Consider the following 26,519-nt stretch of genomic DNA (forward strand, 5'->3'; position numbering starts at 1 on the left):
GCAGCTCTGGTCTCCTTACCTAAGGAAAGACATACTTGCCTTAGAGTGAGTGCAGCGAATGTTCACCAGACTGGTTCCTGGGATGAGGGGATTGCCCTATGAGGAGAGATTGAGTAGACTTAGCCTATATTCCTTAGAGTTTAGAAGAATGAGAGGTGATCTAATTGAAACATATAAAATTCTTAAGGGGCTTGTGACAGCGCTAATGCTGGGAAAATGTTTCCCCTGGCTGGGGAGTCTAGAACCAGGGGCCACAGTCACCGAATAAGGGGTCGGCCATTTAGGACTGAGATGAGGAGAAATTTCTTCACTCAAAGGGTGGTGAATCTTTGGAATTCTCTACCCCAGAGAGCTGTGGATGCTCAGTCATTGAGTATATTCAAGACAGAGGTCGGTAAATTTTTGGGTACGAAGGGAATTAAGGCATATGTGGATAGTGTGGGAAAGTGGAGATGAGGTAGAAGATCAGCCATGATCTTAGTGAATGGGGGAGCAGGCTCGAAGGGCCAAATGGTCTACTCCTCTTATGTTAACCATCTGGAATTCAGCACCTCTGGTAATGCAGCACTCCCTCGGTACTGCACTGAAGTGTCAGCCTGGATTATGTGCTCAAGTCTTGGAATGGGGTTTGAACCCATGACCTCCTGACTCGGGAATGTTTAGCTCTGCCTGAACCCTTCATGCTGAGGTTTCCTGTAAAGTAAAGAATCCAATGTTTTCCGCAGTGATATAACGATCTTAAAACACATCCAGCTCGAGTGTTCTGTAACTGTAGTGTGTGCATTAAAGCTGCAATCAATCAAGATCATTCATCATAATTCTTGCATGCTTTTATGGTACATTTCATCTCCATTCACAGTGCACTGCACAAAGGCTCTTATTGCTGTGTATATCCGGCCACTGTTTCACAGGAGACACACCCCATTTATATGGGAGACCTTGGACATTTCATAAAGCCGCTGCACCCAGATAGTTTAATACTGGCTCCTCCGTCACCAATGTAGCACACCTGGTGATCAAATGTAGCCTCCTACAGCAGTAAGAATCCATCATACCATCTTTGCTGCAAACCTAAGCAGCAATTAGCGCAGAGACACACACGTGTATACACACACACACACACGTGTACACACACACACACGTGTACACACACACACACACACACACACACACACACACACACGTATACACACACACACACACACACACACACACACACACACACACGTGTACACACACACAGTTCCAGCTGTGACTGACTAGTAATGTTTTGGCTGGTTGTAAATGGACTACACAAGCATCAAAACATGAACCCAAGTGACCCCAATTGATTGCAGCATCGATTGACCCAATAAGAAAACACTGAATTACGAATGGGCCACCCTGCAATATACAGGAGTGACTTGTTATCTTTCACTTGCTGTGTACTTTGTATGTACAGGAGTTGACAGAAAAAACATGTATGGGAAAGGCTGCAGCACCTCTCATTTAAGGGAGAGTACCTGTGCGGTATCTGCGCAGTCGCACAGACTGATAGACAATCCTAATCATTCAATGTACATGGTACGAAGTGTGAAACGTTGTTAACACTAGGCTACATTCCATAGTGCGGAGGATGTTGAGAATGTGATGCCTTCGCTGATCTGCTTCATTGTTGTGTGATGTCCTTAATCCAACACCCCAAATTTCTTCAAGAGACATCTTGAAGTTAGTGTGGACACATTTCTTAAATCTCTGTTAGTCTTTGAAGAGTAACTTTAAAAAAAATGAACAGACAGCCAGGGGGGAGTTTTCACCCCCCAAGATGGGTGCAGGAGGGGTTAAAAATTCAAATATCAGAAACCCCACCGCAGCCCGCCTCCAATGCGCCCACTTCTGGTTTTAACGGAGGCGGGGCGGGGGCGGGTAACTAACCTGCTCCCCAGAGGCACGTCCCTAATTTAAATATGATAATGAGGATGTGTGGCTCAAATTTTAGCAGTTTCACTTGTCACCCCTGCGAGCCAGGTTTCCCAGGGCTCGGGAAACCCGGCAGCTGAAGGGAGGCGAGAACGGCCGGATCCAACAGGTAAGTACCTTGGCAGCACTGCTTGTGGGCCAGGAGGAGCAGGAGTGCTTCCCCCCCCCCCACCCCCGGCCCCTCAGGTTAACTTGTTACCCACTCCCCGCGATCGGACTCCTGTCATCTATCCACGGACCCCCCGATCTCTCCAGCACCCCCCGCCTCCCCCCCCCGATCTCCACAGCCTTTTGGACCAGCCTAAAGTGGTCTAATCAAAGAGGAGCCTTTGTTTCATTTAATTACTGTAATGGATTTAAATAAAACCTAGTTCCATTATCCCCTCCGTTTAGGAAGCAATTGGGCTGGGGAAGGCGCTCGTTCAGGGTCCCAGGCGGTTTAGCCCCTTTTATTTACTTTCAAGATTCCAGTAGATTTTTAGTACTGAATTTTGTTACTCATTTTTCTTGGCATTTTTCTGACTTTTTTGCTCTTTCTCTGAACCAGCTGTAATAGTTATGCAGAACCTAAAATAGCTGAATATTCCTACATTGCAACAGTGACTACACTCCGAAAGTGCTTCATTGGTTGTAAAACGCTTTGGGACACCCTGAGGTTGTGAATGGCGCTGTAGAAATACAAGGCTTCCTTTTTTTAATATTGTCTGCTGATTAACCAGAGAGGTGACTGCAACTGCAGCATTTCCAAGACTGCAGCAGACCACAAAGAGCTGGAAAAAGGCATTATGATGAAGCAACTTGCAATATAAATTTTCACAGGAGTGCGCTCAACGACAAGACTTGTAAATGTAGATCTGCACTCAGCAAGTCAAGTTAAAATTGATGGTGTCTGGTTTCTCAGTACCAGAAATATGAGGGCCAATTTTAACCTCGTAAGGATGTCTATAGTGAGCCTACATCCATCACTTCTCCCCACTCTCTGGGAGTTGAGGGGTGAGAATTATGTTGGCCATACTCTGGTGCTGGGGTTAAAGTATTGGAGCCTGGTGAGAAAAATCTCTTGAGGTAATGAGAACATGAGCCATGAAAACATGAAAGATTAATGAGCAGCTCTAATAAGGCTGGGCTGAGCTTGAAGCTGAGAGATTCTTAATGTCCATTGCACTGCAGGAGAAGGTGGGGTGGGGGGGAGCCCAGTAAACAGGCCGGGCTCTCTGCTTTGTGAACATGCCATGTCTGCTTAAAGACAGGCCGTCAATTATTGTACCTGCTGCTCAATGACCTTTTCCTGAAATAAAAGAGAGAAGGACCTTTAAAGGTAACAGAATTGCGATGATTGATGTTACTTGTGGCAGCGAGCACAGGACCAACATCCTGCCCATTTTATGCATCAGCCTCACTGGCCAGAATCTAAGTGAAACATGTTAGAAATCCAGAGGGGTGGGGGTTTGTGACGTATTTAGCATTTTTCCCCCTTATTTCTGCTCTCTTAAGCCTTCTTTAGCCAAAGCCTAAATCCCAGATGACCAGTGTGCAGGCAACATATTCTGAGAATTGCACCGCTGCTGGTCTCTAAGCAGAGGCTCACCAGGGGGCGATTCTTCTTGATTTGCCTTTTCCTCTCTGTGACCCTTGACCTCTGTCCAGCACCTCCCTTCTGATGCAGCTTGGAGCTGACTGTTTAGGCACAGAGTCATGTCCAACCACTGTGCCCACCATATTGGTGTTTTATGTCAAAATATAGTCTTTTCTCCAAAAAAGTAACGTATTTGAGGAAACTTTGCCTTGGAGAGGGTGCAGTGCCGATCCACCAGAATGATACCGGGGCTAAAAGGGTTAAATTATCAGGACCGGTTCCAGAGACTAGGCTGGTATTCCCTCGAGTATAGAAGATCTGATTGAGGTGTTTAAGTTGATTAAAGGAGTTGACAGGGTAGAGAGAGAGAAACTATTTCCTCTGGTGGGGGGAGTCCAGAACAAGGGGGCAGAGCCTTAAAATTAGAGCCAGGCCGTTCAGGGGTGATGTCAGGAAGCACTTCTTCACACAAAGGGTGGTGGAAATCTGGAACTCTCTCCCCCAAACAGGTGTTCAGGCTGGAGGTCAATTGAAAATTTAAAAACTTTCTTGGGTAAGGGTATTTGGAGATATGGAACAAAGGGGGAGATGGTAAATGGAGTTAAGGGACAGATCAGCCATGCTCTAACTGGATGGCGGAACAGGCCCGAGGGGCTGAATGGCCTCCTCCTGTTCCTATGTAACTTCTGATGATGATAGTTGAGATATTGTTGACCTTTAGTCTGGATGCCATATCTAAGTCCTGAGGAAAGACTGAGGAGGTTGGGCTAGTGCTCTTTGCAGGAGAGCAGACTGACTCAAGTTTTTAAGATTAGGAAGGGGATTTTCAAAGTTGGTCCAAGCACATTGATCATTACAGTGAAGTGCTCAAATACCAGAGGACGCAACTTCAGTATTGTGACAGAGGGAGTAGAAGGATATCACGTGGATCTTTTTTACACAAGAAGTAGTGGACTTGTGGAATCAGTGTGGGATGGCCATTGAAGTATAAATACGTTCAAGAGGCAACTGGACATGTCTCTGGAGCGAAGGACATAGTGCGAAGACAGTTTGAGATCAGTCAAATAAGGGAGAGATTCCTGGGGGATAATAATGCCGCCTTCCTGCACCCAAACATTCTTGTGTTCTTATCTAAAAGGAAAAGAAAGAACTTGCATTCAAACGGCGCCTTTCTCAACCTCAGGATGTCCCAAAGCGCTTCATAAGAACATAAGAAATAGGAGCAGGAGTAGGCCATACGGCCCTTCGAGCCTGCTCCGCCATTCAATAAGATCATGGCTGATTATCGACGTCAACTCCACTTTCCTGCCCGATCCCCATATCCCTGAATTGCCCTAGAGTCCAAAAATCTATCGATCTCGGCCTTGAATATAATCAAAGACTCAGCATCCACAGCCCCCTGGGGCAGAGAATTCCAAAGATTCACAACCCTCTGAGTGAAGAAATTCCTCCTCATCTCAGTCTTAAATGGCCGACCCCTTATCCTGAGACTCTGCCCCCTGGTTCCAGACACTCCAGCCAGGGGAAACAACCTCTCCGCATCTACCCTGTCAATCCCCCTCAGAATCTTGTATGTTTCAATGAGATCACCTCTCATTCTAAACTCCAGAGAGTATCGGCCCAATCTACACAATCTCTCATCATAGGACAGCCCTCTCATCCCAGGAATCAATCTGGTGAACCTTCGTTGCACCGCCTCCAAGACAAGTATATCCTTCCTTAGATAAGGAGACCAAAACTGTGCACAGTACTCCAGGTGTGGTCTCACCAAGGCCCTGTACACTTGGAGCAAGACTTCCTCACTCTTATACTCCAACCCCCTTGCAATAAAGGCCAACATGCCATTTGCCTTCCTTATTGCTTGCTGTTCCTGCATGTTCACTCACTGTGTTTCTTGCACAAGGACATCCAAATCTCTCTGAACACCAACATTTAAAAGTTTCTTACCATTTAAAAAATATTCTGTTTTCCTATTCTTCCTACCAAAGTGAATAACCTCACATTTCCCTACATTATACTCCATCTGCCACCTTACTGCCCACTCACTCAGTCTATCTATATCCCTTTGCAGACTCTGTGTTCTCCTCACAGCTTACTGTCCCACCTAGCTTTGTATCGTCAGCAAACTTGGATATATTACACTCAGTCCCTTCATCTAGGTCATTAATATAGATTGTGAATAGCTGAGGCCCCAACACTGATCATTGCGGCACCCCACTAGTTACAGCCTGCCAACCTGAAAAAGATCCGTTTATTCCTACTCTGTTTTCTGTCCATTAACCAATCCTCTATCCATGCTAATATATTAACCCCAACCCCATGAGCCCTAATCTTGTGTAATAACCTTTTATATGGCACCTTATCAGATGCCTTTTGGAAATACTTCACAGTCAATGAAGTACTTTTGCCATGTAGTCACCGTTGTAATGTCGGAATCTAAAGAAATAACCATGCTAGACAATGGAACAATAGTTCCTGTTGACACACACTGTGCGCTTGAAGAACCTGATGATTTATTTTGACCTGTCCCACAAAGGTTTCTCGTGAATCAGCAGATGAAGGCATTAAGGGATGTGGCCATTGGCAACACCCAGTGAAAAGCATGTGACACATTTAGCAAACACCACCACCCAATGTGGGCCAGGACTTGGACTTGCACCTCCTTCACAAGCAGTGCTGATGCTGTTTTGTCTTTGATCCTCGGGGCTCAGTACCAGTAACAATTTGCAACTGAACCCCTTCATGTACAGACTGAACTCAGTTTGAAGAGAAGTGATGTCGGATCCCTTGCCATTTCTGCAATAACACCGCCTTTGCAGCAACAGGGTGGAGCCGAACGTTTCACTGATCTTTCCCCAGTAACATGTTTTGCAATGATCTGCGATGTTGTCACTGGATTTCACAATGTAATGATTGGTAGCTTGTGCCAGAGGGCTTCTGTTTGTTGATTGGGGAATAAGAAAGAGAGAGAGAGAGAGAGAAGGAAGGAAGGAGAAAGAAGGAAAGACCAGCGACCGGTTGCAGTAAACGGTAACTAATCTGGGTCGAGATCTCTGGGCAGGCAGTATCTTATAAGAGGAAACGGGGCAAGAGTGGAGAGGATGTTCAGCTGACATTTTTTCAATTCTGAACTTTATGGAGTAATTTTTATGGAACAAATGTTGCAGCAGTGAGCGAGTGTTTGTGCGCAGAGAGCTGGCTGTGCCGGTGAATGAAACTCTTCTCCGTTTTCTTTTCCAAGGGGCTGGGTTGAGCCAGTCCAAAGTCATTCCACACTGGAGCACTGCCGCTATTAACGAGGGGCCTTCTCTTTTCAGAGTGAGCTCAGAGTTTTCAAATCCAAGTCCCAGACATCACAAGACAATGGGACGAAAATTGCTCTTTGCCAGTTAACAACAGCACCTTGTATTTATATAGCGCCTTTAGCATAGTACAATGTCCCAAGGCACATCACAGGAGTGATTATCAAACAGAATTTAACACCGAGCCACAAAGATATTAGGACAGGAGATCCAAAGATTGGTTTTAAGGAGTGTCTTAAATGGGGAGAGAGAAACAGAGAGGTTTAGGGAGGGAATTCCAGAGCTTAGGGCCTAGGCAGCTGAAGGATGTGCAAGAGACTACAATTGGATGACAGCAGAGATCTCGGGGGGTTGTAGGCTGGACGAGATTGCAACAAAAGGTAGGGGGCGAGGTCATGGATTTGAACACAAGAAGAGAATTTTAAAATTGAGGCATTGCCACGCCGGGAGCCAATGTAGGTCAGCGAGCATAGGGGTGATGGGTGAACGGGACTTGGTGCGAGTTAGGACACGGGCAGCGAGCACAGGGGTGATAGGTGAACGGGACTGGGTGCGAGTTAGGACACGGGGCAGTGAGCACAGGGGTGATGGGTGAACGGGACTGGGTGCGAGTTAGGACACGGGGCAGTGAGCACAGGGGTGATGGGTGAACGGGACTTGGTGCGAGTCAGGACACGGGGCAGTGAGCACAGGGGGTGATGGGTGAACGGGACTTGGTGCGAGTCAGGACACGGGGCAGTGAGCACAGGGGGTGATGGGTGAACGGGACTGGGTGCGAGTCAGGACACGGGGCAGTGAGCACGGGGTGATGGGTGAACGGGACTCGGTGCAAGTTAGGACACGGGTCAGCGAGCACAGGGGTGATGGGTGAACGGGACTTGGTGCGAGTTAGGACACGGGGCAGTGAGCACAGCGGGTGATGGGTGAACGGGACTGGGTGCGAGATAGGACACGGGGCAGTGAGCACAGGGGTTGATGGGTGAACGGGACTGGGTGCGAGTTAGGACACGGGGCAGTGAGCACGGGGTGATGGGTGAACGGGACTCGGGGCGAGTTAGGACACGGTCAGCGAGCATGGGTGATGGGTGAACGGGACTTGGTGCGAGTTAGGACACGGGTCAGCGAGCACAGGGGTGATGGGTGAACGGGACTCGGTGCGAGTTAGGACACGGGTCAGCGAGCACAGGGGTGATGGGTGAACGGGACTTGGTGCGAGCTAGGACACGGGGCAGTGAGCACAGCGGGTGATGGGTGAACGGGACTGGGTGCGAGTTAGGACACGGGGCAGTGAGCACAGGGGGTGATGGGTGAACGGGACTGGGTGTGAGCTAGGACACGGGTCAGCGAGCACAGGGGTGATGGGTGAACGGGACTCGGTGTGAGTTAGGACACGGGCAGCGAGCACAGGGGTGATGGGTGAACGGGACTCGGTGCGAGTTAGGACACGGGTCAGCGAGCACAGGGGTGATGGGTGAACGGGACTTGGTGCGAGCTAGGACACGGGGCAGTGAGCACAGCGGGTGATGGGTGAACGGGACTGGGTGCGAGCTAGGACACGGGGCAGTGAGCACAGCGGGTGATGGGTGAACGGGACTGGGTGCGAGTTAGGACACGGGGCAGTGAGCACAGGGGGTGATGGGTGAACGGGACTGGGTGTGAGTTAGGACATGGGGCAGTGAGCACAGGGGGTGATGGGTGAACGGGACTCGGGGCGAGTTAGGACACGGTCAGCGAGCACAGGGGTGATGGGTGAACGGGACTTGGTGCGAGTTAGGACACGGGTCAGCGAGCACAGGGGTGATGGGTGAACAGGACTTGGTGCGAGTTGGGACACGGGTCAGCGAGCACAGGGGTGATGGGTGATCGGGACTGGGTGTGAGTTAGGACACGGGGCAGTGAGCACGGGGTGATGGGTGAACGGGACTGGGTGTGAGTTAGGACACGGGGCAGTGAGCACAGGAGGTGAAGGGTGAACGGGACTGGGTGTGGGTTAGGACACGGGGCAGTGAGCACGGGGTGATGGGTGAACGGGTCTGGGTGTGAGTTAGGACACGGGGCAGTGAGCACAGGGGGTGATGGGTGAACGGGACTGGGTGTAAGTCAGGACACGGGACAGTGAGCACAGTGGGTGATGGGTGAACGGGACTGGGTGTGAGTTAGGACACGGGGCAGTGAGCACAGGGGGTGATGGGTGAACGGGACTGGGTGCGAGTTAGGACACGGGGCAGTGAGCATAGGGGGTGATGGGTGAACGGGTCTGGGTGTGAGTTAGGACACGGGGCAGTGAGCACGGGGTGATGGGTGAACGGGTCTGGGTGTGAGTTAGGACACGGGGCAGTGAGCACAGGGGGTGATGGGTGAACGGGACTGGGTGTGAGTTAGGACACGGGGCAGTGAGCACGGGGTGATGGGTGAACGGGACTGGGTGTGAGTTAGGACACGGGGCAGTGATCACGGGGTGATGGGTGAACGGGACTGGGTGTGAGTTAGGACACGGGGCAGTGAGCACGGGGTGATGGGTGAACGGGACTGGGTGTGAGTTACGACACGGGGCAGTGAGCACAGTGGGTGATGGGTGAACGGGACTGGCTGTGAGTTAGGACACGGGGCAGTGAGCACAGGGGGTGATGGGTGAACGGGACTGGGTGTGAGTTAGGACACGGGGCAGTGAGCACAGGGGGTGATGGGTGAACGGGACTTGGTGCGAGTTAGGACACGGGGCAGTGAGCACGGGGTGATGGGTGAACGGGACTTGGTGCGAGTTAGGACACGGGGCAGTGAGCACGGGGTGATGGGCGAGTGGGACTTGGTGTGAGTTAGGACACGGGGCAGTGAGCACAGTGGGTGATGGGCGAACGGGACTGGGTGTGAGTTGGGACACGGGGCAGTGAGCACAGGGGGTGATGGGTGAATGGGACTGGGTGCGAGTCAGGACACGGGGCAGTGAGCACAGGGGGTGATGGGTGAACGGGACTGGGTGTGAGTTAGGACACGGGGCAGTGAGCACGGGGTGATGGGCAAACGGGACTGGGTGCGAGTTAGGACACGGGGCAGTGAGCACGGGGTGATGGGTGAACGGGACTGGGTGTGAGTTAGGACACGAGGCAGTGAGCACAGGGGGTGATGGGTGAACGGGACTGGGTGTGAGTTAGGACACGGGGCAGTGAGCAGGGGGTGATGGGCGAACGGGACTGGGTGCGAGTTAGGACACGGGGCAGTGAGCACAGGGGGTGATGGGCGAACGGGACTGGGTGTGAGTTAGGACATGGGGCAGTGAGCACAGGGGGTGATGGGTGAACGGGACTTGGTGCGAGTTAGGACACGGGGCAGTGAGCACAGCGGGTGATGGGTGAACGGGACTTGGTGTGAGTTAGGACACGGGGCAGCAGAGGTTTGGATGAGCTCAAGTTTACATAGGATGGAATGTGGGAGGCTGGCCAGGAGTGTGTTGGAATAGTCAAGTCTGGAGGTAATAAAGGCATGGATGAGGGTTTCAGCAGCAGATGAGCTGAGGCAGGCGTGGAGATGTTACGGAGGTGGAGGTAGGCGGTTGGTGATGGAGGATACGGGGTTGGAAGCTCAGCTCAGGGTGCACATTTACTGCATGGACTGCTGAGCAGGTGCAGACAGTGACACTGCCACTGCCGCACTCTCTTCAGTTGATAGACACAGTAAAGCTTGTAGAAACGGAAGGCTGATTGCCCTTCTTAATCCTGCCTCATTTCTTTTGCTCAGTTACAGAGTGTAGTGTATCCTCAAATAGACATATCACAATACATTGTTGACGTACACATTGACCAGTTTGATGAGTAATGGTAGATGATTGGTGCTGCTTCAGTGAGCATTAATGTGTTTGCTAATGGGTGAGAGGAGAAAAGTTCAGCATGGGTTATATAATTCAGGACCACCTCACTGGGTCCCTGTTTTCTTCCTTCATTTTACGGTGTTACAGTAAGCCTCATCAACCTCCTGGTGTGATCTTGCTGTTGACCGTCAAAGACTCTTCACACTATATTATGGTTGGCTCCATGTTCGACCATCAGTTTTGTGTATTTATGCTTGTTTATTTCTGTTTTTTTGTTTAGGTGAAAACGATTACACCTCCCTGTTGTAGAAAGATCATTGAAGGTAAGTGAAAAAGTGCTCCATGTCTCGACTGTGAAAATGACCTCAGGTGCATCCAGCTTCTGATGGTGGGAGGAACATTGTTCGAATCTTAGGAAGAGGAGGAGGCCATTCAGACCCTTGGGCCTGCTCCGCCATTCAGTCTGATCATGGCTGACATGTACCTCTACTCCATTTCCCCACCTTTGCTCAATGTCTCTTGATACCCTTACACAACACAATCTATCAATCTCAGTCCTGCAGCCTCCACACAGCTTTGTGGAGAGAGTTCCAAATGATGAAGTATAAAGACTTTAAACAAAGCACCAAGTTGGAATAGAGGACTCCCCACAACACACAAGCTGTTGGAGGTTAGATTTTACCTGCCCCATGTTATTCTTTGATTCCTCCCCATACCTTGGGTGAGAGTCGGCTGGTGATGTGTTAGGGAAGGGATGTCCGAGGTTAAAGTTAGGTTCATCTGATTCAAAAATATTCCGTAAAGAAACTAGGATTTATGTTCTACTCATTTGATATACAATGGAACGATTCGTACAGTGGACTAGGTACTGACCTGACAATGGACGTCTCTTCTGATTGCTGGCTGCATGGTTCATGTGTGAGTTCAGACACTCTTAACCCAGCTTCTAATGGGCAGCGGCCCACACTACAAAATTGCCCCAAATTCAGCGGCATTTACAAATGTACTTGGCAGGTCACAGGGTGGCTGGTGTGGGAACTAGAAAGATGTCCCACTGCTGCAGTAAGTTGTGGCTGAGACAGGTGGTTGGGGCAGAGGAGAAGGAATTTAAATAAATTAATGAGAGAGCTTCTGTGATGAAATATTCCATTCATCACTGCCTGTGACTGTGGTCGGTTTCAGTGTCATTTCCCTTCCCCCAGTCCTCATTGTATTGTTTATTGGAATGTGCTGGAATGTGCTGTGTGTGTAGGGCTCCGCCCATACCTGGCCCCTTTTGTAAGCTAGCTCAGTCTGGCCTCAGTCTCCAGAAGGAAGATACCTCTCTCTCTTACGTGTTACTTTCTAAGTTAATAAAAGCCTTATTTTGTTTCGCTAACATCGAGTCTCGGAATTATTGAGGCACATCAGCTTCTTCGATGCACTTGGCGACAGGTTAGAAGAGTAAGTTCAACCCCTCTGGGAAGAGAGGCTTGGGGGTAATATTAACCCAACCCACCTGGCGGGTTTGGGGTCGGCTGCCAGTTTCACACCCCCACCCAACTTTACTGTCAACCTGAACCCGCCCATTTCCCGCCCGGCAGGCTCAGTTGAAATGACCCCTTCAGACATTTCTATTAATAATCAACTTATTGATTTCTTGTTTGCCTTCTAATTTCTGCTGTCCCTGCTGAAGTTGCTGACTCACTGAGGTATCATCCACCAGGAGATGGTGCTACTCCTGTACCTCACCCAGGTGGACCATCCTTCAAGTGTGAGCCTAGAGACAGTGAGCGTCGCCTGCTACTTGACTTGGGGGAGGAGCGTCACAGCCCAGTTCGGTCCTGTCACTACACAGGTACACTTCCTAGAGGAGTTGCTAGATAGCAAACGAGCATGAAGCCGAACTGATTTTCTTCCCTCCCTGGTCCAGGGATGCTGTAACCAATTGTAGCTCTTGACAGTTTTCAAGATAGTGTCAGGTGTGGCTCAGTGGGCAGCACCCTCGCCTCTAGTCCGAAGGTTGTGGGGTCGAGTCTCACTCCCGGGACTTGAGCACAAAATCCAGGCTGACACACCAGTGCAGTGCTGAGGGAGTGCTGCACTGTCGGAGGTGCGGTCTTTCGGATGAGACATTAAACCGTCTGCTCTCTCAATGGTGGACGTAAAAGATCCCATGGCACTATATCGAAGAAGAGCAGGGGAGTTCTCCCTGGTGTCCTGGCCAATATTTCTCCCTCAATGAACATCACTAAAACCGATTATCTGGTCATTATCACATTGCTGTTTGTGGGAGCTTGCTGTGCGCAAATTGGCTGCCATGTTTCCCACATTACAACAGTGACTACACTTCAAAAAGTACTTCATTGGCTGTAAAGCGCTTTGAGACGTCCGGTGGTCGTGAAAGTGACCGATTCCTCCGACAGTGCAGCACTCCCTCAAAGGAGTCTCGGCCTAGATTGTGTGCTGAAGTCTCTGTAGTGGGACTTGAACCCATGACCTTCTGACTCAGGTAAGAGTGCGACCCATGGAGCCATGGCTGACACCTACACTAAAGCAGCCAAGTTGGCTGGGAGTTTAGGCTTCTGAAGTCTGTGGCTGTTAGAAACTTTTAATTTATTCTTAGTGATACAAAGTATACATAAACTAAGTTTGTTACTAAGAATTGAGAGTGTGGGTTTGGTAGTTCAGGTGTTGAGGGTGTAGTGGAAAGGCTGCCTTCTGCGGGCGCCCCGCTATCCTGCCCGCGATATATTTTACCCTCTAACTAGCTGCTCAGAAGCTACTTGACTTAGGGGAGGGGCGATTCTTCCACTGACTTTTCTTCCCGATGGTGAGGAAGGATGTGGCATTCTACAAGCCCAGCCACACCGCAGGAAGGGTGAGATCATTAACTCATTCCGTGAACAATCTTGCTTCAAGATACAGAGCCTTTTGCCATGCATCCATTTTGCTCCTCCCCCTCTGAGAAAATGCCCCTTTTTATGCCCTCTCGTCCTCTCCCCCTCTCACAACATCCTTCATCCTCAACCTTGCTAAGTATAAAGTAACTGATACCAGTGAGTTATGAGTTCACACACTCCAAACGTGTGTGGCTTTGCCTTGTTACATGCCACCCAGCATCACACCTCACTGTATATTTGTATTGTTGTTGATTTCTGCACTGGCCAGACTGAGCAGCAAGTGGTCTTGCTGCATTATTGGGTTAATAATATCAGATTCTATCACATCCCCGACAAACGTTGGTCCAGAAATTGCTGGAAAAATAATGGCGAGATCACGCCGCTCGCCATTATTAGTGCATTAAAAAAAAACAGCAATTTTTTGGCGAGGAAGAGATATGCTACGGAGCCACACTATTGAAGTAAACTATTCCCTTTTGTAGGGCTTGTGTGGTTCTGTATATATATATAAATATATATTATATCTATCTCCAGTCTAGCTAACAGTAACAAATCCTTAACACCAAACTCCTTGAAATATTAATTTAATAGATGATCACACAAATACTAACCTGAGTGTGCAGGCACATTTAACTAGAGTCTCCAAGTCCCCCCATCCCCTGTATTCCAGGCAACGACTTTTACCTGTAGGTGTTGAATAGACAGTACATGAGCAACAACCCTGCTGTAATCGACAGCCCCCACCACCCTACCCGCAGGAAGACACTGAGCTGAGCTGGTCCAACATCGGCTGAAGCTGGTTGCTTCCCCGAATCATCACTGAGCAGGAAGGCAGCGAGGTCTAACTGGGCACTGGCAGCAACAAAAAACAGAGAGGAAATAGAAGAGTTTCTGATGTTGAGGCTGGTGCAGAGAGTTGGATCGATACAGTGATGGGATGCAAGATTCAGGCTGTAATCCAGCCAAGAGAATTCAGATTGACCTCATCCCCCCTCATTGGTAATGATTTGTGACTGTCCCATCGGTGGCTCGGCCCCTCTCCGGAGAACAGCCCCCTCCACTCAGTGGCTGTGGGTGGAATCGAGCACACTGCAGCTGTGTATTGCCACCCACTTGCTGTCTGACCCAGTTTTCTCGGCTGCCGTAGGGACGCTGACTGTTCTGCTTAATGCAGCACATGGAGAGAGGCATTTTCTACAGAAGCAGTAGCCAGGCTTATAAGCCAATGAGGACACAACATAAATGTGACCAGGTTAATGTGTTTCTCTATTTAAATACTGAAGATAAACAGCTATCCAGCACAGTGAATGCTGAGTCAGAGGAATGATTCACCAAGGACAGGGATATCTTCTTGAGTTAGCAGGAATCGAGGGGTATGGGATGAGTGGCAAGTTAGGAGGGACGTGAAGAGTGACCATCATGGCCTTTGCTCATTCATATGTTTTTGTAAAGCCCTGTTACGATGACAGTAAGAATAACAGCGCACTGCTCAGATCATCTCAAGTTAATCAAGGATTTCTGGACACGACGACGGTAACTTTACTAAATTTATCAGCTCTGAAATTTGGCAAGAAAAGGCTGGCTTGTCAAGGAAAGGCAACTGTAACATCTCGCCTCTCACGCAGGAGGTCGTGACTAGCTTCAAAGTGAGCTATTCTTGAATAGACTGCAGAAATATCGAAAGTGCGCCTGTTAATCCAGCCAACAGAACTGGAAGACTGGAAGCAATAGGGGTTGAAGTCTCTCTCTGTATTTTCAGTGCATTGGATAACTTTTTTTGCTTCAAACTCCTGCTGGTGCTGTTTTAACAAAGGCACTCACCGTTTTAAAATGGGTGAAACTACTTTGTTAAATTAATGCACACAGGGTTCGATGCGGATTGAAAATAATGAAGAGTTCTGCTTGGAGTGTACAACAACAACAGCTTGTATTTATATAGCGCCTTTAATGAAGTAAATCATCACAAGGCGCTTTACAGGAGTATTAGGAGACAAAAAATTTGACACCGAGTCACGTAAGGAGAAATTAGGGCAGGTGACCAAAAGCTTGGTCAAAGAGGGAGGTTTTAAGGAGCGTCTTAAAGGAGGAAAGAGCGGTAGCGAGGCGGAGAGGTTTAGGGAGGGAATTCCAGAGCTTAGGGTCCAGGCAACAGAAGGCACGGCCACCAAAGGTGGAGCGATTAAAATCAGGGATGCTCAAGAGGGCAGAATTAGAGGAGCGCAGACATCTCGGAGGGGTTGTGGGGCTGAAGGAGATTACAGAGATAGGGAGGGGCGAGGCCATGGAGGGATTTGAAAACAAGGATGAGAATTTTGAAATCGAGGCGTTGCTTAACCGGGAGCCAATGTAGGTCAGCGAGCACAGGGGTGATGGGTGAACGGGACTTGGTGCAAGTTAGGACACGGGCAGCCGAGTTTTGGATCACCTCAAGTTTACGTAGGTTAGAATGTGGGAGGCCAGCCAGGAGTGTGTTGGAATAGTCAAGTCTCGAGGTAACAACGGGTTTCAGCAGCAGATGAGCTGAGGCAAGGGCGGAGACGGGCGATGTTACGGAGGTGGAAATAGGCGGTCTTAGTTATACTGCGGATATGTGGTTGGAAGCTCAATTCAGGGTCAAATATGACACCAAGGTTGCGAACATAGATACATAGAAGATAGGAGCAGGAGTAGGCCATTCGGCCCTTCGTGCCTGCTCCGCCATTCGATGAGATCATGGCTGATCCTTTAATTCAGTATCCCGTCCCCGCCTTCTCTCCGTAACCCTTAACCCCTTTTGCCCGTAGAAATATATCTAATTCCCTCTTAAATATATTTAATGAGCTGGCGTACACTGCCCTCTGTGGCAATGAGTTCCACAGGTTCACCACTCTCTGAGTGAAGAAATTCCCCCTCATCTCTGTCCTAAATGGTTTAGCCCTTATCCTTAAATTATGTCCTCTAGTTCTGTTCTCACCCGCCAAGGGAAACATTCCTTCTGCATCCAGTCTGTCTAGACCTGTCAGAATTTTATACACTTCTATGAGGTCCCCTCTCAATCTTCTAAACTCCAGTGTGTACATCCCTAAACTACATAGTCTCTCCTCATAGGTCATTCCCGCCATTCCTGGTATCAGCCTGGTGAATCGCCGCTGCACCCCCTCCATGGCAAGAACATCCTTCCTCAGATGAGGCGACCAAAACTGTACACAGTACTCGAGGTGTGGTCTCACCAGTGCCCTGTACAGCTGCAGCAAGGTATCCCTGTTCCTGTATTCTAACCCTTTTGCTATGAAGGCCAGCATACCGTTTGCCTTCTTGACCGCCTGTTGCACCTGCATGCTCGCCTTCAGTGACTGGTGTACAAGAACACCCAGGTCTCTCTGTACTTCCCCCTCTCCCAATCTATTGCCATTTAAATAATAATTTGCCCTCCCGTTCCTGCACCCAAGGTGGATAACTTCGCACTTGTCCACATTATAGTGCATCTGCCATTTATCCGCCCAATCGCCCAGTCTGTCCAAATCGCTCTGGAGCTTCCTGGTCTCTTCCTCTGAGCCCACCCCCCCTCCTAGTTTAGTGTCGTCTGCAAATTTGGAAATGCTGCATCCGACTCCCTGATCCAGGTCATTAATGTAAATTGTGAACAGCTGGGGGCCCAGGACAGATCCCTGTGGTACCCCACTTGTTACTGCCTGCCATTCAGAAAATGAGCCGTTTATTCCAACTCTCTGTTTTCTATCTGACAGCCAGTTCCCTATCCACGCCAAAACTTTCCCCTTTATCCCATGAGCCTCAATTTTCCATGCTAATCTTTTATGTGGGACCTTATCGAAGGCCTTTTGGAAGTCCAGGTACACCACATCTACTGGCTCTCCCCCATCTATTCTACCAGTTACTCCCTCAAAAAATTCCAATAGATTAGTCAAGCACGATTTACCCTTTGTAAATCCATGTTGACTCTGTCCTATCCTGTCCCCATTTGCTAAGTGCTCCGCTATTTCATCCTTAATGATGGACTCCAGCATTTTGCCCACAACTGATGTAAGGCTTACAGGTCTGTAATTACCTGCTTTTTCCCTACCCCCCTTTTTGAATAGTGGGGTAACGTTAGCTACCCTCCAATCCATCGGCACTGTTCCCGAGTCTAATGAATTCTGAAAAATCATCCTTAGTGCATCCGCTATCTCTAGGGCCACCTCCTTCAGAACAGTGTGGTCCAGCCTCGGAGAGATGTTAGGGAGAGGGATGGAGTCAGTGGCTAGGGAACGGAGTTTGTGACGGGGACCGAAAACAATGGCTTCGGTCTTCCCAATATTTAATTGGAGAAAATTTCTGCTCATCCAGAACTGGATGTCGGACAAGCAGTCTGACAATTTAGAGAACATGGAGGGGTCGAGAGAAGTGGTGGTGAGGTAGAGCTGGGTGTCGTCAGCGTACATGTGGAAACTACAAGTAGAAAATTGGCAAAGTTCCAGGAAAATTAGCGATTAAAACATTTTTTATTCGGACATCCTGCATACACTAGGAATTTAATCGTTTGTTGGGTTCCAGGGAAATCGCACGTTAACGGCACACAATCTTGAGCCTGAATGATGAAGGGCTGTTTAATTTATTCACAGCCGCACCTGAACTTCTCCTCACTGACCCCCCCCCCCCCCCCCGCACACCCCCCTCCGGCACCCCCCCCCCCCACACCCGCACACACCCGCCCCGCACACCCACACACACCCCACACACACATCCACACACCCCACACACACATCCACACACCCCACACACACATCCACACACCCCACATCCACACACACCTAGTTTTCAGCAGGAGTCACTGAATGGCAGTCAGGCCTGCGAACTGTGGTGATTTAGAAATGTCCATTACTTCAGTCAGTGTCATGGTTCATATCAGTTGAGTGTGTTACTCAGAGGCATTACTTTAACATTCGTTATCCGACAGCGTACCAATTGGACAACAGCTTAGAAGCCAGAAGACTGAAGATAGAGTTCTGTTAGTGGAAGCAGAGTTGCTGCTGTATATAATGTTGGTGTTAAACCTTGATCAACTTATTCATTCTCATTCAATCTTGGATTGCAAAGAGTCATAAAATAAGTATAAAATGGGAACTTTACTGAGGCCAATTGTCGTCATCCTACTCAACAAGCTCAGTTAGACCAAGGATCAAGCCTGGCCTGAGTATAGACAAAAACACGTTACTTTTAATTGGCATCATTTTTTAGTTCAAGATTTGTACCAGTAGTGGTTCTAAGCCAACTAAACAGTAGCACTTCTTCAGTTGAACATAAAAGGAAATTCCAGGAATGACGTATGAGGAGAGATTGGGTCGATTGGGCTTATACTCGCTGGAGTTTAGAAGAATGAGAGGGGGTCTCATTGAAACTTATAAAATTCTAACAGGACTGGACAGACTAGATGCAGGAAGGATGTTCCCGATGTCGGGGGAGTCCAGAACCAGGGGTCACAGTCTAAGGATAAGGGGTAAGCCATTTAGGACAGAGATGAGGAGGAATTTCTTCACCCAGAGAGCGGTGAACCTGTGGAATTCTCTACCACAAAAGGCAGTTGAAGCCAATTCATTAAATATATTCAAGAAGGAGTTAGATAGATTTCTTAAGGCTAAAGGGATATGGGGAGAAAGCAGGAACAGGGTACTGAATTTGGATGATCAGCCATGATCTCATTGAATGGCGGAGCAGGCTTGAGGGGCCGAATGGCCTACTCCTGCTCCTATCTTCTATGTTTCTACAATCTGAAACTCGCAGCAGAGAAGCAGCACTCAAAGGGAGTGCAGGTAGGACAAGAATATTGTGATCCCAATTCTCCAACCAGTGCTGCCTGCCTTCAGGGCTCCCCACGGGGAGATCAGAATCACCTTATAACACCGAGGAGAGACTTTGCTGCTGCTTTGTGAATCATCCAGAATCACATTCATCCCTCAGCTGCACTATTGACGTGAAGGGCATGGACCGCAGATCCAGCGTGATGCAAGTCTCCACTTCTAAGTGCTTTAATACTGTCAAGTAAATATGTCTGAAGCAATCTTTCAGGTACCACCTGATGTAAAGAGACTACTGAGCACTTGGTTTGAGTGTAAAACAAGGCTTTAACCAGCTGTTTCACAACCAGGAGATTCTAGTTACATCACTAGTTCCTGGTTACAGAAACATCCTGAGCAAGCTGGGCCCACGCCCGAGTATTTATACTCCTTGGACGGCGCCACCAGCTGGCCGCCCAGTGTTACTTCGAGTCATTTCTCCATGAATGATAAGATTCATGACATTCTTCCCGCCTGAAAGATTTGGAAGTCTGACGACTTCCTTCTAGCGGATTAGACGGACCACGAATAGCCGCAGTCTTTTAGATCTTTCTTTGTGGCTGGAAGGCACGTCTCCTCGGACCATGTCTTGGTCCCTGGGTCGCTTGGTCCGTACTGGTAGATCGACAGGGCCCGTGTCGCCTTGATCGACCTGAGGGAGACTGGGGAGATCGTGACTCCGAGTGCGGGTCCCCACAGGCGCAGAGCTGGCTTCATCTTGTTTGGTAGCCGGGCATTGACCAGCGTCCTGGCTTCGGGTGGCCATTCCGTGGGGAGCGCTTGGCTCCCCGAGTTGATCCGGTGGAGTAGCCAACAGATCCCTTGATGTCCCAGGTACGGCGTCTTCCTCAAAGGAGCACAGAGTGTCGGCATCATTACTGTGGGTCCCTCTATCAGTTGGGTCGTGGGACCAGTTGGACAGGAAGCCAGATCTCGGAGTGAAACGGTGGACTCCCGGCCATCAGGGTACCACACGTGCGCGTATGTGGGATTAACATCTGTTAGTTCCACCTCATCGACGTGGGGATCGTTTTTGGAAGATCGGACGAATCTTCGGAGCAGCACGGGGTCGGGGGCTGCCAACCATGACAGTAGGGACGTCCCATGAGTGGAGCGCCGCTGGAACCTGAGGAATCGCTCATGAGGAGTGACATTGGTGGACGTTGAAAGAAGAGACCTGATGGAATGCAACGCGTCAGGGAGCATAGTTTCCCACTGCTGGTCTGGTAGATTGTGTGACCTCAGCGCAAGACGAACAGCGTTCCAAATGATAGCGTTGTATCTCTCAACCTGTCTGTTATGATGGGATGATATGGTGTTGTTTTACTTGTAGCGATTCCCCATTGGGAAAGATAACTTTTGAGTTCGCTTGACATGAAGGAGGGACCCCGATCAGAGTGGATGAAATTGGCCGTACCGCAAAGGGAAAAGACTTGATCGAGGCATTTGATCACTGTGGAAGTAAGCATATTGGGACAGGGGAAAGCAAAGGGAAAGCGTGAATATTCGTCCACCATAGTAAGTAAGTAGGTGTTTCGCGTTGAGGAATGCAATGGCCCTTTAAAGTCAATGCTGAGTCGCTGCATAGCGTGTATGAGCTAACCATCCGATGGATGGAAGAATTGTGGTTTTAATTCCGCACAAATTCTACAGGAGGAGCAAGTTCTTTTCACATCTTCCGTAGAAAATGGGAGATTTTTAGATCGCACAAAGTGCAACAAACGGGTAACGCCAGGATGGCATAAGTCAGTATGAAGATCCGCAAAAGTCAAAGTTGACATAGAAGAGCAGAATGTACACATGAGGGTATCCAGGACTACATTCTCTTTGCCGGGTCGATAATGTATGGTGTAGCCAAAGGCGGCCAATTCCATCCTCCAAAGTTGTATTTTGTTATTCTTGATCTTAGTGTGTTTCTGGTTATCCAGCATAAAGGCCACGGAGCGCTGATCGGTTATAAGCGTGAAATGGCGACGAGCGAGAAAATGACTCCATTTACGTACTGCTTCGATGATGGCCGTAGCCTCCTTCTCGACAGGAGGATAATGGAGCTCGCTACCCTGCAAAGTTCTGGACAGAAATGCAATGGGTCGACCACCTTGATTCAAGGTAGCTGAGATCGCCACCTCCGATGCATCGCACTCGACCACGAAAGGAAGATTTTCATCGAAGTGTGGCTTTTTCCAGTTGTCGCTTGAGGAGGTTGAAAGCTGAAACAGCCGTTGCCTCCAATGGAAATGACTTTGCGTGAAGCAGGGGCTGGATCTTGTCGGAGAAGTGGGGTATCCACTTCGCATAATAGGCGAACATGCCGAGTGCCCGACGAAGAGAGCCGAGATTCGTAGGAGGAGGGAGCTCCTGAAGTGGACGAAGTCGCTCCAGATCCGGTTTGATGACACCATTGCCCACCCAGTAGCCAAGGATGTTAACTGATGGTACTGATTTCACAGATTTGGACTCATTTAAGGTTAAGTTGCGACGACGGAGAACGTCAAAAAATTTCTGGAGGTTGGTATCATGCTCCTTCTGGTTATGACCAGCAATGGTGATATTATCCAGATATGGAAAAGTGTCCGTTAAGTTCTCCTGTTTGACTAGGCTATCCATTGCCCGTTGAAAGACGGCCACCCCATTGGTGATCCCAAATGGAAGGCGACAAAACTGGTAAAGCCGAACATTGGCCTCAAAGGCCGTATACTTTTTGTCAGAGTCCTTTAACGGTACTTGATGATATGCGCTCTTTAAATCAAAAGTTGAAAATACCTTGTAGTTGGCAAGGTTATTGACCATGTCATCGATGCGTGGTAGTGGGTAGGCATCCAGGTCGGTATACTGGTTAATAGTTTGCGAGTAATCGATGCAAAGACGTTTCTTGTGTTGCTTCAGAGGATTTTTAACGACGACTTGAGCCTGCCAGGAAGATGAACATGGCTCAATGATACCATCAGCTAGAAGGCGAGAGATTGCTGCCTTGATAAAGGATCGATCATCTTGGCTGAAACGTCGTGATTTAGTGACTATGGGCTTACATCGGGGGGAAAGATTGGCAAACAAGGAGGGCTCGTCGAGCGAAGCCGCCGAAAGCGCACAAAACGGTACTTTGGAAATAGTAAGCTCCGGCTTTGACCCTGCAAACTCGAAAGTGAGTCTTGTGTTGTTTCTGGAAATCCTGTCCCAGGAGCACATCACTGCATAGGTTTTTGAGCACCCCGAGCCGGGTGGAGAAATAAGTGCGGCCATTGAGAATAAGGCCGACAAGACAAAAGCCGGAAGAGTTGGTGGTCAGTGTCGTCAGAGACATTGCAATTTCCCTGTCCGAGGGGTAAATACGCAGTTTTAATTTACTGACAGCCCGCTCACTAATGCAGCTGTCAGAGTTGCATGAGTCGATTAGTGCACTCAAAATGTGTCCATTTACCGAAACCTTCGTGGCTGCATGGGACAGACTTTGGGGAAAAACAGCAGTGATGAGAGGAGAGGCAGTTTTACCCTTGACAGCTGTAACCTTAGTAGTGGTTCTTGGGGGAGGAGTAGTTTTATAGATAGCAGCTGCAAAACTAATGGGCTCTCAACCGGTATACCTTAGAAAAGTGGCCTTTCTTACTAACAGCGGCTCTTGACTGGCATACTTTAGAAAAGTGACCTTGCTGCAATGATTGCAGACTGCGTTACGAGCAGGACAACATTTCCTATAGTGGAACGCACCTTCACAGAAGAAACACTTCCTTCCAGATTGCCAAGATGCCGCTAGAGCAGGGTCGCCATCAGTGAAGGCTTCCTAGGGTAGGGTTGTCATCAGCCAGGTTGGAGTCATCATCAGTGAGGGCTTCCACCCGAGGCCTATCGAAGGAATCACTAAAAGTGATAGCAGCAGCCTGTGCATGTGGTGAAAGATAGGTATCTGCATTCCTCTTTGCTAAGTCCAGAGAACCTGCCTGGTCATAGGCAGCCTGTAACTTGAGGGTTTTATTCTCCAACAGATGCTGACGTATGAAGGGAGACGCAATTCCATTAATAAAGGAATCACAAATTAACTCCTCCTGGTACTGCTCAGCTGTGACAGCTTTAAGGTTACAATCCTTGCTGAGCCTGCGAAGTTTCTGAAGGAATTCGTCAAGTGATTCCCCGGGTTGTTGTCGAGTTGTGGCCAGTAGAGGCCGAGCAAAATTTCGTTTGGGGCCTTAACATATAGTTGCTGTAGTATTTGGATAGCGGCGTCATAGTCTACACAGTCTTCGATATAGTCAAACACATGAGGGGATAAATAGTTGGCAAGCATTCGTTACTTATTAGGAACATTCTCACCACACTCCTGAAGGAAGTTGCTGAAGGTACGATACCAGTGTTTCCATACCTTAGCAGCTGTAAGTGAATTCGGGTCCAGGTCGAGACGGGCGGGTCTGAGTAGTTTCTCCATGATGAATCGATTACTTGTCTGAGTTCCCTTCTACAGTTAGAGTCGTAGCCGTCTGTTCCCAAGACCACTCAGAGTGTGGAGCAGGTCAGTTGATTAAATTGATGTAAAAAGACGACTGAGCACTTGGTGTGAGTCTAAAACAAGGCTTTAATCAACTGTTTCACAACCAGGAGATTCTAGTTACATCACTAGTTCCTGGTTACAGAAACATCCTGAGCAAGCTGGGCCCACGCCCGAGTATTTATACTCCTTGGACGACGCCACCAGCTGGCCGCCCAGTGTTACTTCATGGGTCATTTCTTCATGAATGATAAGAATTCATGGCACAAAGCAGACGGATATAGTACTTTAGAACGTAAGAAATAGGAGCAGGAGTCGGCCATTTGGCCCCTCGAGCCTGCTCCGCCAGTCAATAAGATCATGGCTGATCTTCGACCTCAACTCCACTTTCCCACCCGATCTCCATATCCCTCGATTCCCCTAGAGTCCAAAGATCTATCGCTCTCTGCCTTGAATATACTCAACGACTGAGCCTCCACAGCCCTCTGGGGCAGAGAATTCCAAAGATTCACCGCCCTCTGAGTGAAGAAATTCCTCCTCATCTCAGTCCTCAATGGCCGACCCCTTATCCTGAGACTATGCCCCCTGGTTCTAGACTCTCCAGCCAGGGGAAACATCCTCTCAGCATCTATCCTGTCAAGCCCTCTCGGAATTTTATACCTTTCAATGAGATCACCTCTCATTCTTCTAAACTCCAGCGAGTATCGGCCCATTCTACACAATCTCTCCTCATAGGACAGCCCTCTCATCCCAGGAATCAATCGAGTGAATCTTCATTCACCCCCTCGAAGGCAAGTATATCCTTCCTTAGGTAAGGAGAACAAAACTGTGCCCAGTACTCCAGGTGTGGTCTCACCAAGGCCCTGTACAATTGGAGCAAGACTTCCTCACTCTTATACTCCAACCCCCTTACAATAAAGGCCAACATACCATTTGCCGCCTTAATTGCTTGCTGTATCTGCATGTTAACTTTCTGTGATTCGTGTACAAGGACACCCAAATCCCCCCGAATACCAATGTTTACTAGTCTCTCACCTTTTTTAAAAAAAAAAAAAAAAAAAAAATATTCTGCTTTTCCTACCAAAGTGGATAATGTCACTTTTCCCCAAATTAGGCTCCATCTGCCATTTTCTTGCCCAATCACTTAACCGGTCTAAAGCCCCGTGCAACCTCTTTACGTCCTCTTCACAGCTTACTTTCCCACCGAGCTTGGTATCATCAGAAAACTTGAATATATTACACTCGGTCCCCTCCTTTTTTATTCGTTCATGGGATCTGAGCATCGCTGGCAAGGCCAGCATTTATTGCCCATCCCTAGTTGCCCTTGAGAAGGTGGTGGTAAACTGCCTTCTTGAACTGTTGCAGTCCGAGTGGTGAAGGTACTCCCACAGTGCTGTTAGGGAGGGAGTGCCAGGATTTTGACCCAGCGACAATGAAGGAACGGCGATATACTTCCAAGTCAGGAAGATGTGTGACTTGGAGGGGAACTTGCAGGTGATGGTGTTTCCATTCGCCTGCTGCCCTTGTCCTTCTAGGTGGTAGAGGTCACATGTTTGGGAGGTGCTGCCGAAGAAGCCTTGGCGAGTTGCTGCAGTGCATCTTGTAGATGGTACACACTGCAGCCACGGTACGCCGGTAGTGGAGGGAGTGAACGTTTAAGGTGGGGGATGGGGTGCCAATCAAGCGGGCTGCTTTGTCCTGGATGGTGGCGAGTTTCTTGAGTGTTGCTGGAGCTGCTCTCATCCAGGCAAGTGAAGAGTATTCCATCACACTCCTGACTTGTGCTTTGTAGATGGTGGAAAGGCTCTGGGGAGTCAGGAGGTGAGACACTCACCGCAGAATACCCAGCCTCTGACCTGCTCTTGTTGCCACAGTATTTATGTGGCTGGTCCAGTTAAGTTTCTGGTCAATGGTGACCCCCAGGATGTTGATGGTGGGGGTTTCAGCGATGGTAATCCCGTTGAATGTCAAGGGGAGGCGGTTAGACTCTCTCTTGTTGGTGATAGTCATTGCCTGGCACTTGTGTGGCACGAATGTTACCTGCTACTTATCAGCCCAAGCTTGATTGTCGTCCAGGTCTTGACGCATACGGGCATGGACTACGTCATTATCTGAGGAGTTGTGAATGGCACTGCACACTGTGCAGTCATCAGTGAACATCCCCATTTCTGACCTTATAATGGAGGGAAGGTCATTGATGAAGCAGCTGAAGATGGTTGGGCCTAGGACACTGCCCTGAGGAACTCTGCAGTGATATCCTGGGGCTGAGATGATTGACCTCCAACCACCACAACCATCTTCCTTTGTGCTAGGTATGACTCCAGCCAGTGGAGAGTTTTCCCCCCGATTCCCATTGACTTCAGTTTTACTGGGGCTCCTTGATGCCACACTCGGTCAAATGCTGCCTTGATGTCAAGGGAAGTCACTCTCACCTCATCTCTGGAATTCAGCTCTTTTGTCCATGTTTGGACCAAGGCTGTAATGAGGTCGGGAGCCGAGTGGCCCTGGTGGAACCCAAACTGGGCATCAGTGAGCAGGTTATTGGTGAGTAAGTGCTGCTTGATAGCACTGTCGATGACACCTTCCATCACTTTGCTGATGATTGAGAGTAGACTGATGGGGCAGTAATTGGATTTGTCCTGCTTTTTGTGGACAGGTCATACCTGGGAAATTTTCCATATTGTTGGGTAGTCATCTAAGTCATTGAT

The 26,519-nt window shown here is 48.9% G+C and overlaps 1 protein-coding gene across 4 annotated transcripts in view; it reads left to right on the forward strand.

The window, feature by feature from the left end:
- Positions 1–26,519, forward strand: part of add2 (adducin 2 (beta)) — a 203,090-nt gene that overhangs the window by 83,153 nt on the left and 93,418 nt on the right. For 3 of the 4 annotated variants that reach the window (XM_085971354.1, XM_085971352.1, XM_085971351.1), the window contains exon 2: positions 10,923–10,965. The gene's annotated coding sequence lies outside the window, so the exon portion shown is untranslated. Of the gene's footprint in view, positions 1–6,546; positions 6,566–10,922; positions 10,966–26,519 lie in introns of those variants that run through there. The other variant, XM_085971353.1, reaches the window with a different exon arrangement.

The sequence above is a fragment of the Somniosus microcephalus genome, chromosome 30 (assembly GCF_052327205.1).
Source record: "Somniosus microcephalus isolate GS21.2 chromosome 30, FLI_Smic_1.0, whole genome shotgun sequence".
In the NCBI taxonomy this organism is placed as follows: Eukaryota; Metazoa; Chordata; class Chondrichthyes; order Squaliformes; family Somniosidae; genus Somniosus; species Somniosus microcephalus.